Here is an 18,041-nt window from a genome sequence, read left to right on the forward strand (position 1 = left end):
AACTGTGTGTCAATCCTATAAGTATAGTACTTTTGTTCCTTCTGTGTGGGGGATCGCTGGGGTTTGGGGGTAATCTGACACCAGTGATTACAGAATCAGTGTCAGAGGTCACCCAGGGAAACCAACACATCTTTTTTTTTGAGATGGAGTCTTGCACTGTTGCCTGGGCTGGAGTGCAGTGGCACGATCTCAGCTCACGGCAAACTTCTGCCACCCAGGTTCAAGCAATTCTCCTGCCTCAGCCTCTGGAGTAGCTGGGATTACAGGTGTCCACCACCACACCCGGCTAATTTAATGAGTCCAGAAATGTCAAGACATTACCCCAGGATTCAACAGCACATGAAGGACAAAGCCAGGACCCCACCTTTATTCTTTCAAGGCTGGCCTGTGCCCTGGAGCTCTTCCACACACCTCCCTCTCCAAAACAGGGAGAAGCCCAAGACAGTGACTCAGAGCCCCCTTGGCAGTTTTGCTGATAATTTTTTTGTTTTGAAGTGAGATGTTCTGCCTCTATTAAAGTCTTTAGGAAATTATAGTGATTTTGACTTTTTCAGACATGTTTGAATTACTCACAGTCTGGAATTCCCAGGCAGGGGGTGATATTTAGAGAGGCCTTAGAATACAGAAGTTAGGGGCACAGGATTTGGGATTAGAGGGATCCGGGTTCAGATCCCCACTCTACCACTTAGTAACTATGTGAGTTAATCACAATGAGCCTTGGTTCCTCATCTGGTTTTGATAACAAACACCAGGATTTAGTTCAAGGGTTGCTGGGAGACTAAATGAAGCAATGAGCAGAGAATGGTGCAAAGGAGACCTGAGTACATGGGCACTGGGGTTATTCCCTGGACACCTGCTGAAGCAGGAAGGCCAGGATTTGACTTATCAAGCACACACCCAGCCTGCATGAAGGCTCGAGTGCAGCCTGCATGGGCTTATTCATCAGGAGCTGGGTTGTATGGTTTCAGATCTGGCTCTGTCACTAATCTGGGGCCAAAGAACATCCCCTCTCTGAGGCTCTGTTTCCCTCCAGGAAAAATGTGGACAATGACAACTCAGTTCTGTTGCCAGGACCCATGTGGTCAGTGCTTAGAACGGTGCCTGGTACACAGTTGGTGTTTATAGATGATCCTTTTACCACTGTCTCTTTTTTCTGCTTGTACCTGTGTTTCCAGCAGAGCAGCAAGAGCTCGTGTGTCTGCAGACCTAGTGGGAGAGTTTCCATACTTCTATTTCTGCCAAATATGGTGTGCATTTGTGCTTTTCTTGTTCCGTGTGGCCCGGTCTTTGCCCATGCTGTTCTCTTTGCCAGGAACTCCCTTTACTTCTCTGTCCCCATCGATCGACATCCTTCCAATGTCCAGTTCACAAGGTTGTGTGAAGAACTTTCCCCATCTGCCCAGTCAGATCTGATCTGACCATGCATAAAGATTCTGTGGTGTCAGGGGAGAGGCAAGGTGGGGGAAAACTTGGAAAGTTCTAAGTGGTTACCCTATGTTGGAATAGTGGTAACCTTCAGTGAGGAAGGGGGAAGGATGTGGGTGGGACAGGGAGCATTTCCAGGGGACAAGACATGCTCTATTTCTTGATCTTTATGAAAACTTCAACAAATACTTATTGTCTGTGCTGTCCAGGGACTGTGCTAGAGTTAGACCCTCCATTCCTTTTCACAGCCCATTTCTGTGCTTGAGCACTGATTTTATTCTGCCCTACCCTATAGCATTATTTTTTCTCCCTAGAGTGCAGATAGTAAAGGGCCTTATAAACTTGCATAGTGTTCCGTGGCCAGTTTGTGCCCTGGCAGCCTCTCTGTTTTGGACTTTTCTTCCTGACCATAGATTGGGGTGGGAGCAGCTGTGTGAAGTCTCTGAGCCACTGCAGTTGGATCTGAGCATGCTCACAAGGACCACAGGTTACCACCACCAAGCTGGGGATTCAAAATCCTTGAGAGGTAGACCCCAAAGGAAGATGAAGGCTTTAAACTGTTATTGTAAGTGTGTCTTCTCCTCCGTGGGTTGCGTGGAGATCAAAGCCTGAAGGAAGTAGAAGGTTGCTCTCTGACAAAAACACCGTATTTTTAGAAGCATTCGGTGGTTTAGGATGTTTGCCCCAATGCTGCCTTTCAGTGGCAGGGGGTGGGGCTGGGGTTGGAGGCCAAGGGCTGCGACCTTGAGCGGAGGTTGGTGGGAGCAGGTTTCCTGGCACAGGGCCCAAGGGTGGAGGCTGAAGGTGGGAGGACAACCAATCATCACTTATCTTTCCTGAAGACCAGAGAACCAGGCCAAAGCATTTCAGGTTGTGGGGAAGGGGGCTTACGGAGTCTCTGTGCCATCTCCTTCTTTCAGAGATGGAAACACTGAGGCCCAGAGAGGAGCAGAGGCTTGGCTTAGCTCCACCCCCACCATCCACGCACCCTCCCCATCTGGGGATTTGGGGCTTGCACATATGAAACTGTTAGAGAACAATGAGTGCATTCTGTAATCAAGGCTAATTGGTGTGGTTCAGAAGAGGAGAAATGCCAGGCGTTTGGGGGCAGGACATCAGTGGATCTCTGAACCAACCACCCAGGAATAGTCCACGAAGAATTAGAGCAGCTCCTGGGGCCTGGGAAGGGCAAACCTTGGGTAGGTGAGAGGACATTCAGGCAGCATAGGTAGTACTTGGAGGTGGGACCTAGCTTGGCCTGAACGTGGGGATGATGGAAGGGAAAAATGGGGCAGAAATTTGGGTCCTTCCCAGACTGGATGAGCACTTTGGTGCCCACCTCACTAATTCCTACTGAGCCACATTTTCTTTCTTTCTTTCTTTCTTTTTTTTTTTTTTGAGACAGAGTCTTGCTCTGTCACCCAGGCTGGAGTGCAATGGCACGATCTCAGCTCACTGCAAACTCTGCCTGCCAGGTTCAAGCCATTCTGCCTCAGCCTCCCGAGTAGCTTGGATTACAGGCATGTGCCACCAAACCTGGCTAATTTTTTTGTATTTTTAGTAGAGACGGGGTTTCACCACGTTGGTCAGGCTGGTGTCGATCTCCTGACCTCAAGTGATCTGCCCGCCTTGGCCTCCCAAAGTGCTGGGGTTACAGGCATGAGCCACCACACCTGGTCATGAGCCACGTTTTTAAAGGTACCTCGGAGAAGTGAACTGGCTACTCTGCATGCAGAAGGGAGCGGGGAAAGGCATGTTGGGGGGTTGCCTGGCTCCCCCCACCTCTCCCTAGTGCCTCTGCCTTATAATCATGGCAGCCCTGCCTTAATGTTTCTTCCAGTATCCTAAACAGCTAGGCTGGGATGGCGAGCTGTAATTTCTATCAGTTTTCATATGGGTTATAGGCTCCTTCAAATGGGAACCACATTGGATAAAGGGCAAACCATAAGGGCAGGATGTTGAGAAATATGGTCCTAAGAAGCCACCTGCTTCTCATTTGGGATGTGCCCAGTTTATTGCTTGGTCCCAGTGCCCAGCTGGTTTTGGAGCTGGCAGAGCAGTCATAGATTACTGTCCTCATCAGTCATCTGCATTGAGGCTGAGGGGAGCAGCTCAGAGCCTGGTGTGTGTCCCCATGCAAAGCTTTGCAGAGACAGTTGGGAGCACTCTGCTCTTTGTCCTCGCCTGTCCCTGCAGGTGGCCATCTGGAGAAAAGTCCAGACAAAGCCCCAGAGCCTGTGGCAGGCTGGGCACCCCCGGCTGGTGCAGGCAAGCAAGAACTCTGGGCTCCCGCAGTCTTGGCTTCTTGCAAACTGAGAATGAGGGCACCAAAGTAGGCGAAGGGGCCAGCTGCCATGACGATGAAGGAACCATGGCTGCATGCAACAATGTGGATGGACTTTGAGCACGACATGTGGAGCAAAAGCTGAAAGGATGTGTGTGATTCAGCCTATTTGTATGAAGTTCACAACTGGACAAGCTATTCCATGGTGTTTGGGGAGAGGCAAGCTTGGGGAAAACTTTGAACGTTGCAAGCGATTACCCTAAGTTGTAATAGTGGTAACCTTCAGTGAGGAGCAAGGGGAAGGATGTAGGTGGGACATTTCCAGGGGATAGGCCATATTTCTTGATCCTGGAGGTGGCCACATGAGTGTTCACTTTGTCATAATTCATTAAGTTATACATTTATGCTTTATGTACTTTTCCTGAGTGTTTTACGTTTCACAATAAAAAGGGTTAAGAAAACAAAAACAGAGGCATTGAATGATTGAGCCTGGCACCTTCCCCAGTTTGCCTCCTTCTCTCTTTTTTGCCCACTGGTACCCCTGGAATGCTCTCCCTTGCCTCCTCCATGCCTGTGGTCAGCCCCCTTCCAGCTGTCTCTCCCAGCCTGGCTCAGGCCTAGGCCTGCCCTAAGACTGATGGAGTCATAGGCTAGTGGGGCTTCCTGACCCCCAGAGAGCTTGGAAGCTCAGCAGGCCTTGGGGGCCCCCTTTTTAGTAGCACTTGGCCCACCCTGTGCCTAGCCCAGCACTGGGAACTGTGATGGGTTTCGTTGGGGGCTCTGGGGACGGTTTCCCTTGCTCAGAGATTTTCTGCTTTTTCCCTCATCAAGTCATTGTCAGAGCTCCTTGTTTGTTTTTTTTTGTTTTTGTTTTTGTTTTTGAGACACGGTCTCACTCACTGTGTCTCCCAGACTGGAGTGCAGTGGAGCAATCTCGGCTCACTGCAACCTCCGCCTCCCGGGTTCAAGTCATTCTCCTGCCTCAGCCTCTTGAGTAGCTGGGACTACAGGTGCCCACCACCACGCCCAGCTAATTTTTATATTTTTAGTAGAGACGGGGTTTCACCATGTTGGCCAGGCTGGTCTTAAACTCCTGACCTCAGGTGATCCGCCCGCCTCAGCCTCCCGAAGTGCTGGGATTACAAGTGTGAGCCACCGTGCCCGGCCGCTCTTATTGTTTTTGAGAAGAAATATGGATACATGAAGGCGAGTGCTGCCTTTCGGTGGGTGCAAGGAATCCCTGGGTGTTGATGTTGAAGAAACCATTTGAGAAAGTGAGGCTTGTGGGGTTGGGGTTACTCGGTGGAGGGGGCTGGGCTGTGGGCTGGTTTCCTCCCCACTCCCTATTTTTCTGGGGTAGATGAATCTCCCCAGTGCCCAGGCCTCCTGGCTCTTCCCCGGACCTTTCAGGTGAGAAACTTTCCATTGTTGCCTTATCTCAGCAATCCGCCTTTCTTCCTTGCAGCGACCGCAGGTGCACACAGATCTGAGGCCCTGATCTGTTCCACTCTCTTTATGCCAAACAGAGGAGGGACGCGAACCCCAGCATGAAACGGCGCCCACAACCACAAGGCCCGGTGTGCGCCCTCTGAAACCGTAGGTAAAGACAATTACCGGCAATTTCCACAGCGTGGTTTGTTTTTTGTTCAAAGGCCATGGAGGCATTCTCAGCAGCAGGCCCAAAATGTAGTATTCCCACCGCACGCCGCCCTCATGAATTTGTGATAAAAGCTGTGGTCGCTTTGTCCCGGCTCTTCCTTTTAACAGTCAAACCTTCAGGTTTGATGTTGAAACTGCTTTTTTCTTCAAGTGTACTTTGATGGTGAAGATAACGCTCCGTGATAAGGAACCTGCCTTCAAAACCACTCACTGTACCTCGTGCTCACCATTAAGATGCACGTCACAAGGGAAAATCAGGCACCTGAATTTTTGAGTAGTGGGATGGGAATGTGCTGAATCTGTGAAATTCTCCTCTGTGCTGCCTGTATTGGAGATTTTGCCATCCCCCAACCCCCAAGAAAAGGAGAAGAAGGAGAAGGGGAAGGGGAAGGAAGAAGGAAGAAAGAAGAAGGAAGAAAGAAGAAGGAAGAAAAAGAAGGAGAAGGAAAAAGCACCAGGCACTGACCAGAAGGAGGTCCTGGGATGGGAGGAAAATGGTGTGAAACGTCCTAGAAACAGCTGTTTTTCCTTTGGCAAAAGCTGTCAAGAATCTGCACGTTCATGCCCATCTGTTTTCCCTAATTAAAAAGACTCTGCAAAGTTGATGCTAAGTGGCCCAGAGCCTCTAAGAGCTTGTGAATATCCGAGTACTCTTGGGGAGGCCGCCCAGGTTCCAGGTTCCTCAGCTGTTGCATCTCCTGTAGTGTTTAAGCTCTTCCCTTTGCTCATCAATATTTGCAATCTGCCAAGGGCTGACTACCCTTGGAGCCGTTACATCACAATAGGAATAGACCCTGTGTTGCTTTGTGTAAGCAATGATTGTTTTTTCATCCTAAAGCACTTTCATGTCTATTATCTCCCTTCCTATGGAGAAAGTTTTTATTTATTATTATTATTATTTGAGATGGAGTCTTGCTCTGTTGCCCAGGCTGGAGTGCAGTGGCGCAGTCTTGGCTCACTGCAACCTCTGCCTCCCAGGTTCATGTGATTCTCCTGCCTCAGCCTCCCAAGTGGCTGCGATTACAGGCACACGCCATCACACTCGGCTACATTTTTTTGTATTTTTAGTAGAGACAGGGTTTCACCATATTGTCCAGGCTGGTCTTGAACTCCTGACCTCAAGTGATCCGCCTGCCTTGGACTCTAAAAGTGGTGGGATTGGCCGGGCGCGGTGGCTCAAGCCTGTAATCCCAGCACTTTGGGAGGCCGAGACGGGCGGATCACGAGGTCAGGAGATCAAGACCATCCTGGCGAACACAGTGAAACCCCGTCTCTACTAAAAATACAAAAAACTAGCCGGGCGAGGTGGCGGGCGCCTGTAGTCCCAGCTTCTCGGGAGGCTGAGGCAGGAGAATGGCGTAAACCCGGGAGGCGGAGCTTGCAGTGAGCTGAGATCCGGCCACTGCACTCCAGCCTGGGCGACAGAGCGAGACTCCGTCTCAACAAAAAAAAAAAAAAAAAAAAAAAAAGTGGTGGGATTACAGGTGTGAGCCACTGCACCCAGCCTTATTTTTTATGCTATTTTTCAGAGATAGGGTCTTATTCTGTTACCCAGGCCGATCATAGCTCACAGTAACCTCAAATTCCTGAGCTCAAGCAATCCTCCCACCTCAGCCTCTCAAGTAGTTAGGACTATAGGTATGCGCCACCATATTCAGCTAATTAAATGTTTGGGTTTTTTAGAAATGGGGTCTTGCTGTGTTGCACAGGCTGGTCTCAAACTCCTAACCTCAAGTGATGCTCCCACCTTTGCCTTCTAGAGGGCTAGGATTATAGGCGTGAGCCACTGCGCCTGGCCCTGTGGAGAAGGTCGACCAATATGGCAGCCCATGCAAACCCCTGAGGTGTTCTATGCCCATTTTACAGATAAGGTAAGAACAGTTTGAGCAGCAGCTGCAGAAAGAACTCTGAAGCCAAAGGAGGCTTCTGGGGGAGGTCCCATAATTGTGTCTGAAGAGACCAGGCATGTTCAAAGACGTCCAAGCTTTGTACTGAAATCAGTGGCTTCCAGGTTTCTTAAGAGAGACTATCTCGGCTCTTGATTTTATTTTTCACTTTGTCTTCTGCCCAAGGACCCCAGAGATCCCAGGCCTGTGAGGTAGAGAGGTGAGAGCTGACTTACATTAGTCAAACCATGGGTTGAATCCTGGCCTACTAGCTGTGTGACACTAGGTGAGCTACTTCAGATCTCTGGGCCTCAATTTCTTCATCAGGAAAATGCCAGTGTCACAGTGAAATCTCTTTAGGGTCCCTGCCAGGCGTGACAGTTCATAGTTCTGTTATTCCCTGGATTGCCCTGGATTTGCGTCAGCCTAACACCTGGCAGGTTTTGAAGCCCGTTCACATGCTTTTAGCAGCTCATTCAATCCCCACCACAGCTCTGTGGGTTGGGGAGGCAGGCAGGCCTGCCATGTTTTCCCATTCCCATTTGAGAGATGGGGAAACTGAGGCACAGAGCGTTGAAGTGGTTAGCCATGGGAACCACAGCAGGCTGGGGATAGCCAGGACCTGAGCAGGCATGTGGGGACCTCTGGACCACTGTCTTGTGGGCACCCTCATCAACAGGGATCCCCACCATGCCACCCTGGAGGGCCAAGCATTGTCATGGCCATGACACCTGCTGAGACCAAAGTTTGGGCCAGTTTCAGGGTCTGGCTTGGAGTGTCTGGCCCTCTGGGTCTCCTTACCCCATGCAGCTCCAGTTGCTCGGCTCTTGGCCCAACATAGAACACTGGGCAGGATTCAGGAGCTGCTCCCGGAGGCCCCTACAAAGGCCTTTCAGAGGAGGAGGCCCTGGAATCACTAGTCCAGCAGACTCTTCCTACCTTGGCAACTCCCCTCTGTGTCCACACTCCCTGCCTTGGATCACACAGGTTTCCTTTCTTGGGATCCTCTCATTCCTCCTCCCTGCCAACCTGATTCCTAGCTATCCTTTAAAGCCCAAGGACCCTGTGTTTGAGCCAAGTGCTCTACATATAGTTTGTTATTTGATCATCTCTAAGTCTGTTTTCTCATCTGTAAAGTAAGAATAAAAATACCCGTGATAGCATAATTTGCCCCCTGTTTTACCAAGGAGGAAAATGAGGCTCATGCCACATAGCTGAGGTCACACAATTCATAATGGATGGAGCCAGGATTGAGCCTTAGGGCTTAAAAAGCCTGGGACCTCTGCACCACTCCACTTTGAATTCTTTATCCAGGTCACAAAGCACTGGAGGACTGCTCGGGCCCGTGGCCACTGGAACATTCCCAGCCTCTGCTAAGTGTCTGTCCTCTGGGTCTCTCTTGTCTCCCTCTGTAAACTCTGAGTCCTACAGGCCAGAGACTGCATCCTGTCTGCTCCACACCCTAGCCTGTCATATAGTTGCTCTTGGTAAGTCCTTGCTAGTTGAAGGCTCATAGTGGACACATCTGCTGTGCAGAGGGGTACCAAGGCCAGCTGAGACCTGGAAGCCTGGAGCCTGGACATTCCAGAGCTCTTTGACGTAGCACTTAGAACACAGAAGTACAGTTTTCCCCACTGACCACAAACTTGGTCGTGATTCTTCTAACCATGCAGGATAATGCGACATTTAAAAGCACAGGCTTGGCTGGGCACAGTGGCTCATGCCTGTAATCCCAGCACTTTGGGAGGCCGAGGAAGGCGGATCACTATAGGTCAGGAGTCTGAGACCAGCCTGGCCAACATGGTGAAACCCCCATCTCTGCTAAAAATACAAAAATTAGCCGGGCGTGGTGGCAGGTGCCTATAATCTCAGCTACTTGGGAGGCTGAGGCATGAGAATTACTTGAACCCAGGAGGTGGAGGTTGCAGCGAGATGAGATCGTGCCACTGCACTCTAGCCTGGGCAACAGAGCAAGACTCCATCTCAAAAAAAACAAAAACAAAAAAACCACAGGCTCAGGGTTTTACACTGTTTTCCATCACTGTATGACGCAAGCAAGGCAAGTGACTTTATGTATTTCATAAATCTGAATCTTATGTATTTCATAAATCTAAATCTGCATCCATTGTAAAGTATATCATATTTTATGTTGTACCACAAAAGGAAAAGCACTCCTTGCCAGTTTAGCTATAAAAGCCATCGATTGTAAGAGTGTCTCAGTTTCAGAGAAGCTAAGATTTATACAGACATTCACCAAAATATTTTTATATATATAGATATAATATTAATTTGCATTTCCCTGATGACATATATATATATATATATATATATATATATATATGAATGGCTGATAAGCACATGAAAAGATACTCAACATCATTAGTCAAGTCATCAGGGAAATGCAGATTAAAACCACAATGAGGTACCACTACTGCATCCATTAGAATAGCTGAAAAACAAAATGAAACGAAACAAAACAAAACCCAAACTGACCACACCAGGTTGGCAAGGAGGTGAAGCAGTTATATTGCTGATATGAATATAAAACCAATTTGGATAACAGTTTGGCAGTTCCTTCAAAAGATAAACATGTATCTATTATATGATCCAAACATTCTACTCCTAGATATTTACCCAATGGAAATTAAAACATGTCCACCCAAAGATTTCTACACAAATGTTTATAGCAACTTTATAATAGCCCAAAGCTAGAAACAACCATAAGGTCTACCAATAAGTGAATGGATAAAGATATTGTGGTATATCCATGCAATGGAGTAGTATTCAGCAATTAAAAGGAATTCACTATTGGTATGTGCAACAACATGGATAAATCTCACAATAATTATGTTAAGTGAAAAAATCCAGACAAAAGAGAGTTCATACTATATAATTTGATTTATATAAGACTCTACAAAATGTAAAGGAATCTATATTGACAGAAAGCTGATCAGTGGTTGCTGAGGATTGGGGTAGAAGGAAGGAGGAATGGATTACAAAGAAGCACAAGAAAACTGTTGGGAGTGCTGGAGATGTCTGTCGTATCGATTGTAGTAATAGCTGCACGGGTGTAAACACGTTCAAACTTACCGAATGGAGGCTCAGACCAGCCTGCAGAGCTGCAGCCACCCTTCATGCCCTCCCTAACCTCCCTGCTAACAATCATGCTCCAGTTCCTACTTGGATTCACTTTGGCCAACGTGGTTGGAATGTATCTGGCTTAGAACTATGATGCACCAATCCTGGCTAAAAAAAAGAACTTGAAGACAGGAAGAAAGAAACCTTCTAGTCGATGAGGCCGACTCCAGCACTGCCTTCTGGATACACTGATTCCATCACTCTTGAGGGCCTCCTTTACCATCTCAGCCAAAGTCTTTTGTTTTTATCTCCAGCCTCAGTGATTTTCTTCCTTGCTAGACCTTGTGTTTTTTGCCTTAGAGGAAGCAAAATGCAGCCCCAGGTTGAGAACTATCATTATGTTTCTGTTATCTTACCTCTTGCTATATCCTTCTTCCAGCTGAGTGGGAGGTTCTAAGACTGGAATTATGGTGCTAGATTAGTAAACATGACCTTTAATGAGTAGTCTTTTATTTATTTGGGATTTCTACTACCTTTTGTCAGAAGAAAAATTGAGGAGTTTTGTATAGCAGGTCAAATACAAATAATACTTATTTCACAGATTTTAGCAATTAAAATAGGTGCTTGTTAAACATTTGGTACTAAATTGTGTTGTTTTGGCTGGACACAGTGGTTCACACTTGTAATCCCATTACTTTGGGAAGCTGAGGTGGGTAGATTGCCTGAGATCAGGAGTTTGAGACCAGCCTGGGCAACATGGTGAAACTCTGTCTCTACCAAAAATACAAAAAGTTATCTAGGGCCAGGTGCGGTGGTTCACGCCTGTAATCCCAGCACTTGGGGAGGCCGAGGCAGGGGGATCACCTGGTCGAGAGTTCGAGACCAGCCTGGCTGACATGGTGAAACCCCGTCTTTACTAAAAATACAAAAAAATAGCTGGGTGTGGTGGCGCATGCCTGTAATCCCGGTTACTCGGGAGGCTGAGGCAGGAGAATCATTTGAACCTGGGAGGCAGAGGTTTCAGTGAGCTGAGATGGCGCCATTGTACTCCAGCCTGGGCAACAAGAGCAAAACTCTGTCTCAAAAAAAGAAAAAAGTTAGCTAGGCATAGTGGTGCACACTGTAATCCAAGCTACTTGGGAGGCTGAGGTGGGAAGATCGCTTGAGCCTGGGAAGCAGAGTTTGCAATGAGCCAAGATCACGCCATTGCACTGGGCAAGAGTGAGACTCTGTCTCAAAATAAATAAATAAATAAAATTTAAAATGTATGTAGTTTTAAAATAATTAAAATTAACATCTAGAGAAAAAATCTCTTATTAGTTATACACTTTAAATATGTATAGCTCAGTAGACTTCAATTATACCTCAATAAAGTTGAAAAATATGAACATATGTTTGTTTTAGAATAGAACCATATCCAGGAATATTGTTGTGAGACTTAAATGAGATCCAGCACTAGCCCAGTCTGGTGGGTGGTAAGAGCACCATAAATGTCAACTCATGTTGTTAGTGCCCCAATACTCAGCCTGCCCGTGGTACTGTACCGCCGCGGCTCAGCCTGCCCGTGGTACGGTACCTCTACGGCTCAGCCTGCCCCTGGTACTGTACCGCCGTGGCTCAGCCTGCCCGTGGTATGGTATCTCTGTGGAGTCTTGCAGTTTTTGTTCCACTACAAGGTCCCATTACAGACAGGGGTCTGGGGCTGGGAGAGACCAAGGGCTCTGCCCCAGGTCCCACAGGGAGTTCATGCCAGCTTTTTTGGTCCAGAGTGAGTCCTGGGCCCCGTGGCATCTCTCACTGGCTTGAACCCAGGCTGGGCAAAAGGAGACAGTCTCAGTGTCCAAGGGCCTAGAAATAGTCTGTTTGTGGGAGTAAAGGCCACTGGAGACTGTGAAAGTGACCATCGGCCGTGTGAGAAATCCTTGGTGTCTGATGACGGGTTCTTAATCAAGGACAATTGACCACAATGAGTGGCCTGAGGCTGATGCTCGGCTGGCTTTGATGTCACACATCTTGTGGCCTCTCTACATGGATGCAGCGTTCCTCTATGCAGCACTCACTGGCCAGGCCTCACGTCCCTTGTAAGCAAATGCTTGAAAGCCACTCTTGACAGCAACTGTGAGAAGCCCCCACCGCAGGCCGCCTTTGGGGCAGGCCAAGATTCAGCATTACTCAGAGCTTCCAGTACCTGCATAAGTTCAAACAGGAAGCCTGGTTTTTCCTCTTATGTCAACAACAGCCTGTATTCTCTGTTCTGGCCTCTGAGCTCCCTCATGGAGTGGGTTTCTTGGGGTGAAAGTTAGGGTATCAGTGGCCCTTGAGGCCCCACCAGCAGGTGCCTCTGCCAAAAGCAACTCACCTGGGAAGGCCTGGGAGCTTTGTGCTACCAAGCCTTGGAAATGATCTAGCAATCTAAGGCTTTGCAAACAAAGGGGGGATCTGGCTGGGCGCATAGTAGGGCTCCAACTGATTTAGATTGAAATGCAACATGTCCCAAAACAAATACCACTTCTCCCAGATTCCTGGCTCAGCACATATCACCTCCACCTGCTCCCTTGAGCCAGACACCCTGGGGGCACGTCCCGGGCTATTTTGCTCCCTCATTCTCTACCCCGAGTGGAGACTAAGTCCATCTGTCCTTCTCCCTCAGTGTTTCCCAAATCCTCCCCTCCTCCCCCTGCTCTCTGTGATGGTTTTAGTCCAGACCCCTGGTCCCCCTCAGACGGTGATGCCACTCTCTCCTCACTGTGTCGCCTGGTCCCATTCCATGTATGGGCCACACAGTGGCCAGAGCATCTTTCCTGGATGCTTGAAGGGGCCAGGCATGGTGGCTCATATCTGTAATAGCAGCACTTTGGTAGGCTGAGGCTGGAGGATCCCTTGAGCACAGGAGTTGGAGATCAGCCTGGGCACACATAGTGAGACCTTGTCTCTACAAAAAGATTAACAAAATTACCTGGGCATGGTGGCATGTATCTGTAATCCTGGCTACTCTGGAGGCTGAGGCAGGAGAATCAATTGAGCCTGGGAGGCAGAGGCTGTAGTGAGCCAAGATGGCACCACTGCACTCCAGCCTGGGCCACAGAGTGAAACCCTGTCTCAAAAAAAGAAGAAGAAAAAAAGGTTAAAAAAAATAGACCGGGCGCAGTGGCTCACGCCTGTAATCCCAGCACTTTGGGAGGCTGAGGTGGGCGATTCACCTGAGGTCAGGAGTTTGAGAGCAGCCTGGCCAACATGGTGAAACCCCATCTCTACTAAAAACACAAAAACTAACTGGGTGTGGTGGTGGGCGCCTGTAATCCCAGTTACTCGGGAGGCTGAGGCAGGAGAATTGCTTGAACCTGGGAGGTGGTGAGCCGAGATTGTGCCATCGCATTCCAGTCTGGGTGACAAAAGCAAAACTCTGTCTCAGAAAATAAAATAAAATAAAATAAAATAAATGCTTGAGGGACGACATCACAAATGGACCTTCCTACTATCTTATATACCTACTATGTGGCAAATGTAAAGGCCCTGCTGGCCCCAGGTGGCCTTCCATCTGTCAGAACTCATCCTTGCTCCCCAGTGTGCTCTCTTTGCTCATTCTGTGAACACCCAGGTGCCTTGCGGTAGGGGGTCCCTAAACAAGCCCCAAGTCTTCCTGTCCTCCTGGGCTTTGTGCAGTGCTCTGAATAGGCACCTGCTCCCAGCTGCTGCCTGCCCCTGGACCTCACAGTGCACCAACTCTCACCTTTCACCTGAATCCCTCGCCTCTCCCCTGTCCTGACCCACCCAGTTCACTTTTCCTGACCACAGCTGGAGTGGGTCTCCCTCCTCTGTCTGTGTGTGCAGCTCAGTTTTGCATGCATCTCCCATGGGCATCTCTAGCCTCTCAGAGGGAAGGGGTCCAATTTGGCTCTGTCTGCAGGCCAGCCCAGCCCGGCCCTGCTCAGTCAAGGAGGGTCTGGCATACAGCAGATGCTGGACAGTGTGTGTTGGATGGCCACCTCTCTGTGCCTTTCATAACCTCAAGGGATCAGACTGGGCCTGGAAGCAGCTTGTAGCATGTGACAGACCTCACCTCTCCCCTGCCTCCCAGGCTCCCTGATGTGTCTTGCTTTAATAAGGAAAAAGTCCCGTGGCATTGATAATTAGTGGGCAGGGCCAAAGGGAAGGGTCTTTTCTCAGGGAATTTCTCTGAATATGGAATACCTTTCATATGCTTCTCTAGCTTTAGTAGACGAGCTGACCTGTGGCCAAGGCTGGAACACTCAGGCAACCCACATTCCATTTTTGTGGAACTCTGAAGAACATACTACTCCTAGAGCAATGCCCTTCCCACCCCCGGCTGGGTAGGTGCTTGGAGGGCAAAAGGGAGGTCCAGCTCTTCTCTGTGCCTCAGTTTTCTCATTCCATACAATGGAAAGTACCTGCCTCATAGGGTTATGATGATGATTAAATGAGCGAGTATGCACGAAGCTCTGAAACAGAGCTGGACACGCGATAGTTCTGATGATGATGGTTTATGGGGCATCCCAGCATCATGGGAACTGTGCAAGTCATAGTTTGGGAAGGTCAGGTCCCAGGCACATGAGACCAATTCATAGATCCCTTTCTCCTGAGGAGTAGACTCCATGAGGGCAGAGGCTACATCTGACATATGGTAGGTGCTCAGTAAGAGTTTGTTGAATGGATTTTCAGACCAGGCTGAGCTGAAGTTTTTTTCCTGTGCCAGGGAAGAAAGGCTTTAGTAGGCAATTGGGAGAGTAAAGAGGTTTAAGGGTGAATGTTTAATTCCTCCCCCCCCACTTTTTTTTTTTTTTTTTTTTTTTTTTTTTTTTTTGAGACAGAGTCTTGCTCTGTTACCCAGACTGGAGTGCAACGGTGTAATCTCGGCTCACTGCAGCCTCCACCTCCTGGGTTCAAGCAATTCCTGTGCCTCAGCCTCTCGAGTAACTGGGATTATAGGTACATGCCATCACACCTGGCTAATTTTTGTATTTTTAATACAGACGGGGTTTTGTCCTGTTGGCCAGACTGGTCTTGAACTCCTGGCCTCAAGTGATCTGGCTGCCTTGGCCTCCCAAAGTGTTGAGATTACAGGTGTGAGCTACCGTGCTTGGCCTTCTTAAAAGAAGAAATACTTAAAGTGCTTATTTACCAGAGTAGTGCTAATTAGTAATAATTATTATCTGGTCATTAAATTAGACCTGCCTCCGGATCTCCTGTTAGGTACCCACAGAGGCCCATATCAGGTAAAGAGTAGGCAAATTGTACATGTTTAAAATAACCTGATCCGTTCCCAGATAGCCAGGTGGTTGTCTCTCCTGCCTCTTCAGCCTCCTGTACCTAAGGCCTCTGGAGTCTTTGGATGGGATGATATTCTATCTGATCCAGCCTCCTGCCTTAAAACCAGATGCACACAGCCACTGGGAGGAGGGCCGTGTCTTGAGCCCTTTAAAGGCTGTGTGATATAAGAACTCTCAGCCAAGGATGAGCCTCCCTGGGTATAGAGTCCCTCACACACACCATAGATCTTCCTGGGACCTGAATCCACTGGGTACCGGGCTATGCTGGGTGCTGGGGTGAGCTAAGCAGACTCAGCCTTGCCAGTACAGGACTCAGGGTCTGGGAGGGGAGATGGGGAGACAGACATGCACAAACTTTAGACACCCAAAACACATATGGCAACAAAGGAAATGTCTGAGGTAACAGTGAAGGCTGACCTTGCAGAAAGTGACCTGTGAGTCTGGGGGACTCGGGAAGGCTTCCACAAAATGTGAGGATTCAGCAGAGATCTGAAGGGTGCATAGGAGTTATCAAGGTAAGAGAGGGCTGGGCGCGGTGGCTCACGCCTGTAATCCCAGCACTTTGGGAGGCTGAGGCGGGTGGATCACCTGAGGTCAGGAGTTCGAGACCAGCCTGACCAACATGGTGAAATCCTGTCTCTACTAAAAATACAAATTAGCCAGACAAGGTGGCATGTGCCTATAATCCCAGCTACTTGGGAGGCTGAGGCAGGAGAATTACTTGAACCCGGGATGCAGAGGTTGCAGTGAGCAAGATCATGCCATTGCACTCCAGCCTGGGTGACAGAGGGAGACTCCATCTCAAAAGCAAAAAACAAAAAAACCATGAGAGGGGTTGAGAGAGAGGGTTGCAAGCTCAGTAGTGCATGAGTAGTGTTGTGAAGAGTATTGTGAATAGTATGAAAACAGTAGCATGTATAGTGTGTGAACAGTAGTGAGTAGTGTATGAATAGTAGTGTGAATAGCAGCGTGAATAACCGTATGAAAGCATTGTGAATGTAATGTAAATAACAATGCAAAGGCCAGGCGCAGTGGCTCACACCTGTAATCCCAGCACTTTGGGAGGCCAAGGCAGGTGGATCACGAGGTCAAGAGATCAAGACCATCCTAGCTAACACAGTGAAACCCCGTCTCTACTAAAAATACAAAAAATTAGCCGGATGTGGTGGCAGGCATCTGTAGTCCCAGCTACTCGGGAGGCTGAGACAAGAGAATGGTGTGAACCCAGGAAGCAGAGCTTGCAGTGAGCCAAGATTGTACCACTGCACTCCAGCCTGGGCAACAGTGCAAGACTCCATCTCAAAAAAAAAAAAAAAAAAAAATGTGAATAGCAGTGTAAATAGTGTGTGAATAGTAGTCTGAATAGTAGTGTGAGTAGTTTGCAAACAGGAGTGTGAGTGGTGTGTGGATAGTATTGTAAATAGCAGTGTGAAAGTAGTGGGAAAGGCAATGTTGATAGCACTGTTAATTGCAGTGTGACTAGTATGCAGATAGCAGTGTGAATCATGTGTGAATAGTAATAGCCTGGAAAGTGTGCAAACAGTGCAAATAGAAGTGTGAATGGTGGTGTGAACTGTGTGCAAATGGTATATAAATAGCATGTGCATCGCAGTGTAACTAGTGTATGGCCAGTACTGTGAATAGTAGCAGCGATGGTAGTGTGAAGAGAATTATGAATGGTAGTATGAATAGCATGTGAATTGTGTGCAAATCATAGTGTGAATAGTGTATCCAGACTGTGTACATAGTGTATGAAAAAGCTCTGTGGCCTGCTGAGAGGCCAAATGGCTGGAGGAGCTGCACCACTGAGCAAAGTTATGAGCAGAGAGGAGGGCTAGGACCCAGGTCTGGGGTCTGGGGCAGTCACTGTGGCACCCATGACTGTGCCATTTGCTCTGTCTAGGTTTTCCTGGGAAAGGAGCCTTTGATGGTGGATGTCTTCATGGCACATGTGAGGACCATCATTACCAAATCTCCCTTCATCTGTTTGGAGTTCCCAGCATCAGTCCATGATTCCTTATTGGGCAGGGTAAGCATTGTTCTTCAGGTTTCTTTTTAAAACACTAAGCGGCCGGGCGCGGTGGCTCAAGCCTGTAATCCCAGCACTTTGGGAGGCCGAGACGGGCGGATCACGAGGTCAGGAGATCGAGACCATCCTGGCTAATACGGTGAAACCCCGTCTCTACTAAAAAATACAAAAAACGAGCCGGGCGACGAGGCGGGCGCCTGTAGTCCCAGCTACTCGGGAGGCTGAGACAGGAGAATGGCGTGAACCCGGGAGGCGGAGCTTGCAGTGAGCTGAGAGCCGGCCACTGTACTCCAGCCTGGGCGGCAGACCAAGACTCCGTCTCAAAAAAAAAAAAAAAAAACACTAAGCGCTGTTGGGAAAGGGAAGTCAATGCTCCTCCCACCACTGAGTGA

General features: G+C 48.6%; 1 long non-coding RNA gene across 2 annotated transcripts in view; it reads left to right on the top strand.

Annotated features, from left to right (window-relative positions):
• LOC117065866 overlaps nt 1-17,683 on the top strand; it is a 32,228-nt gene extending 14,545 nt beyond the window's left edge. The window contains exons 3-4 of one of the 2 annotated variants that reach the window (XR_004430065.1): nt 5,175-5,309; nt 17,524-17,683. This is a non-coding gene — a long non-coding RNA (uncharacterized LOC117065866). Of the gene's footprint in view, nt 1-5,174; nt 5,867-17,523 lie in introns of those variants that run through there. The other variant, XR_004430064.1, reaches the window with a different exon arrangement.
• Nucleotides 17,684-18,041: the final 358 nt, after the last annotated feature.

Source organism: Trachypithecus francoisi, unplaced genomic scaffold (genome assembly GCF_009764315.1).
Source record: "Trachypithecus francoisi isolate TF-2019V2 unplaced genomic scaffold, Tfra_2.0 Lachesis_group2, whole genome shotgun sequence".
Lineage (NCBI taxonomy): Eukaryota > Metazoa > Chordata > Mammalia > Primates > Cercopithecidae > Trachypithecus > Trachypithecus francoisi.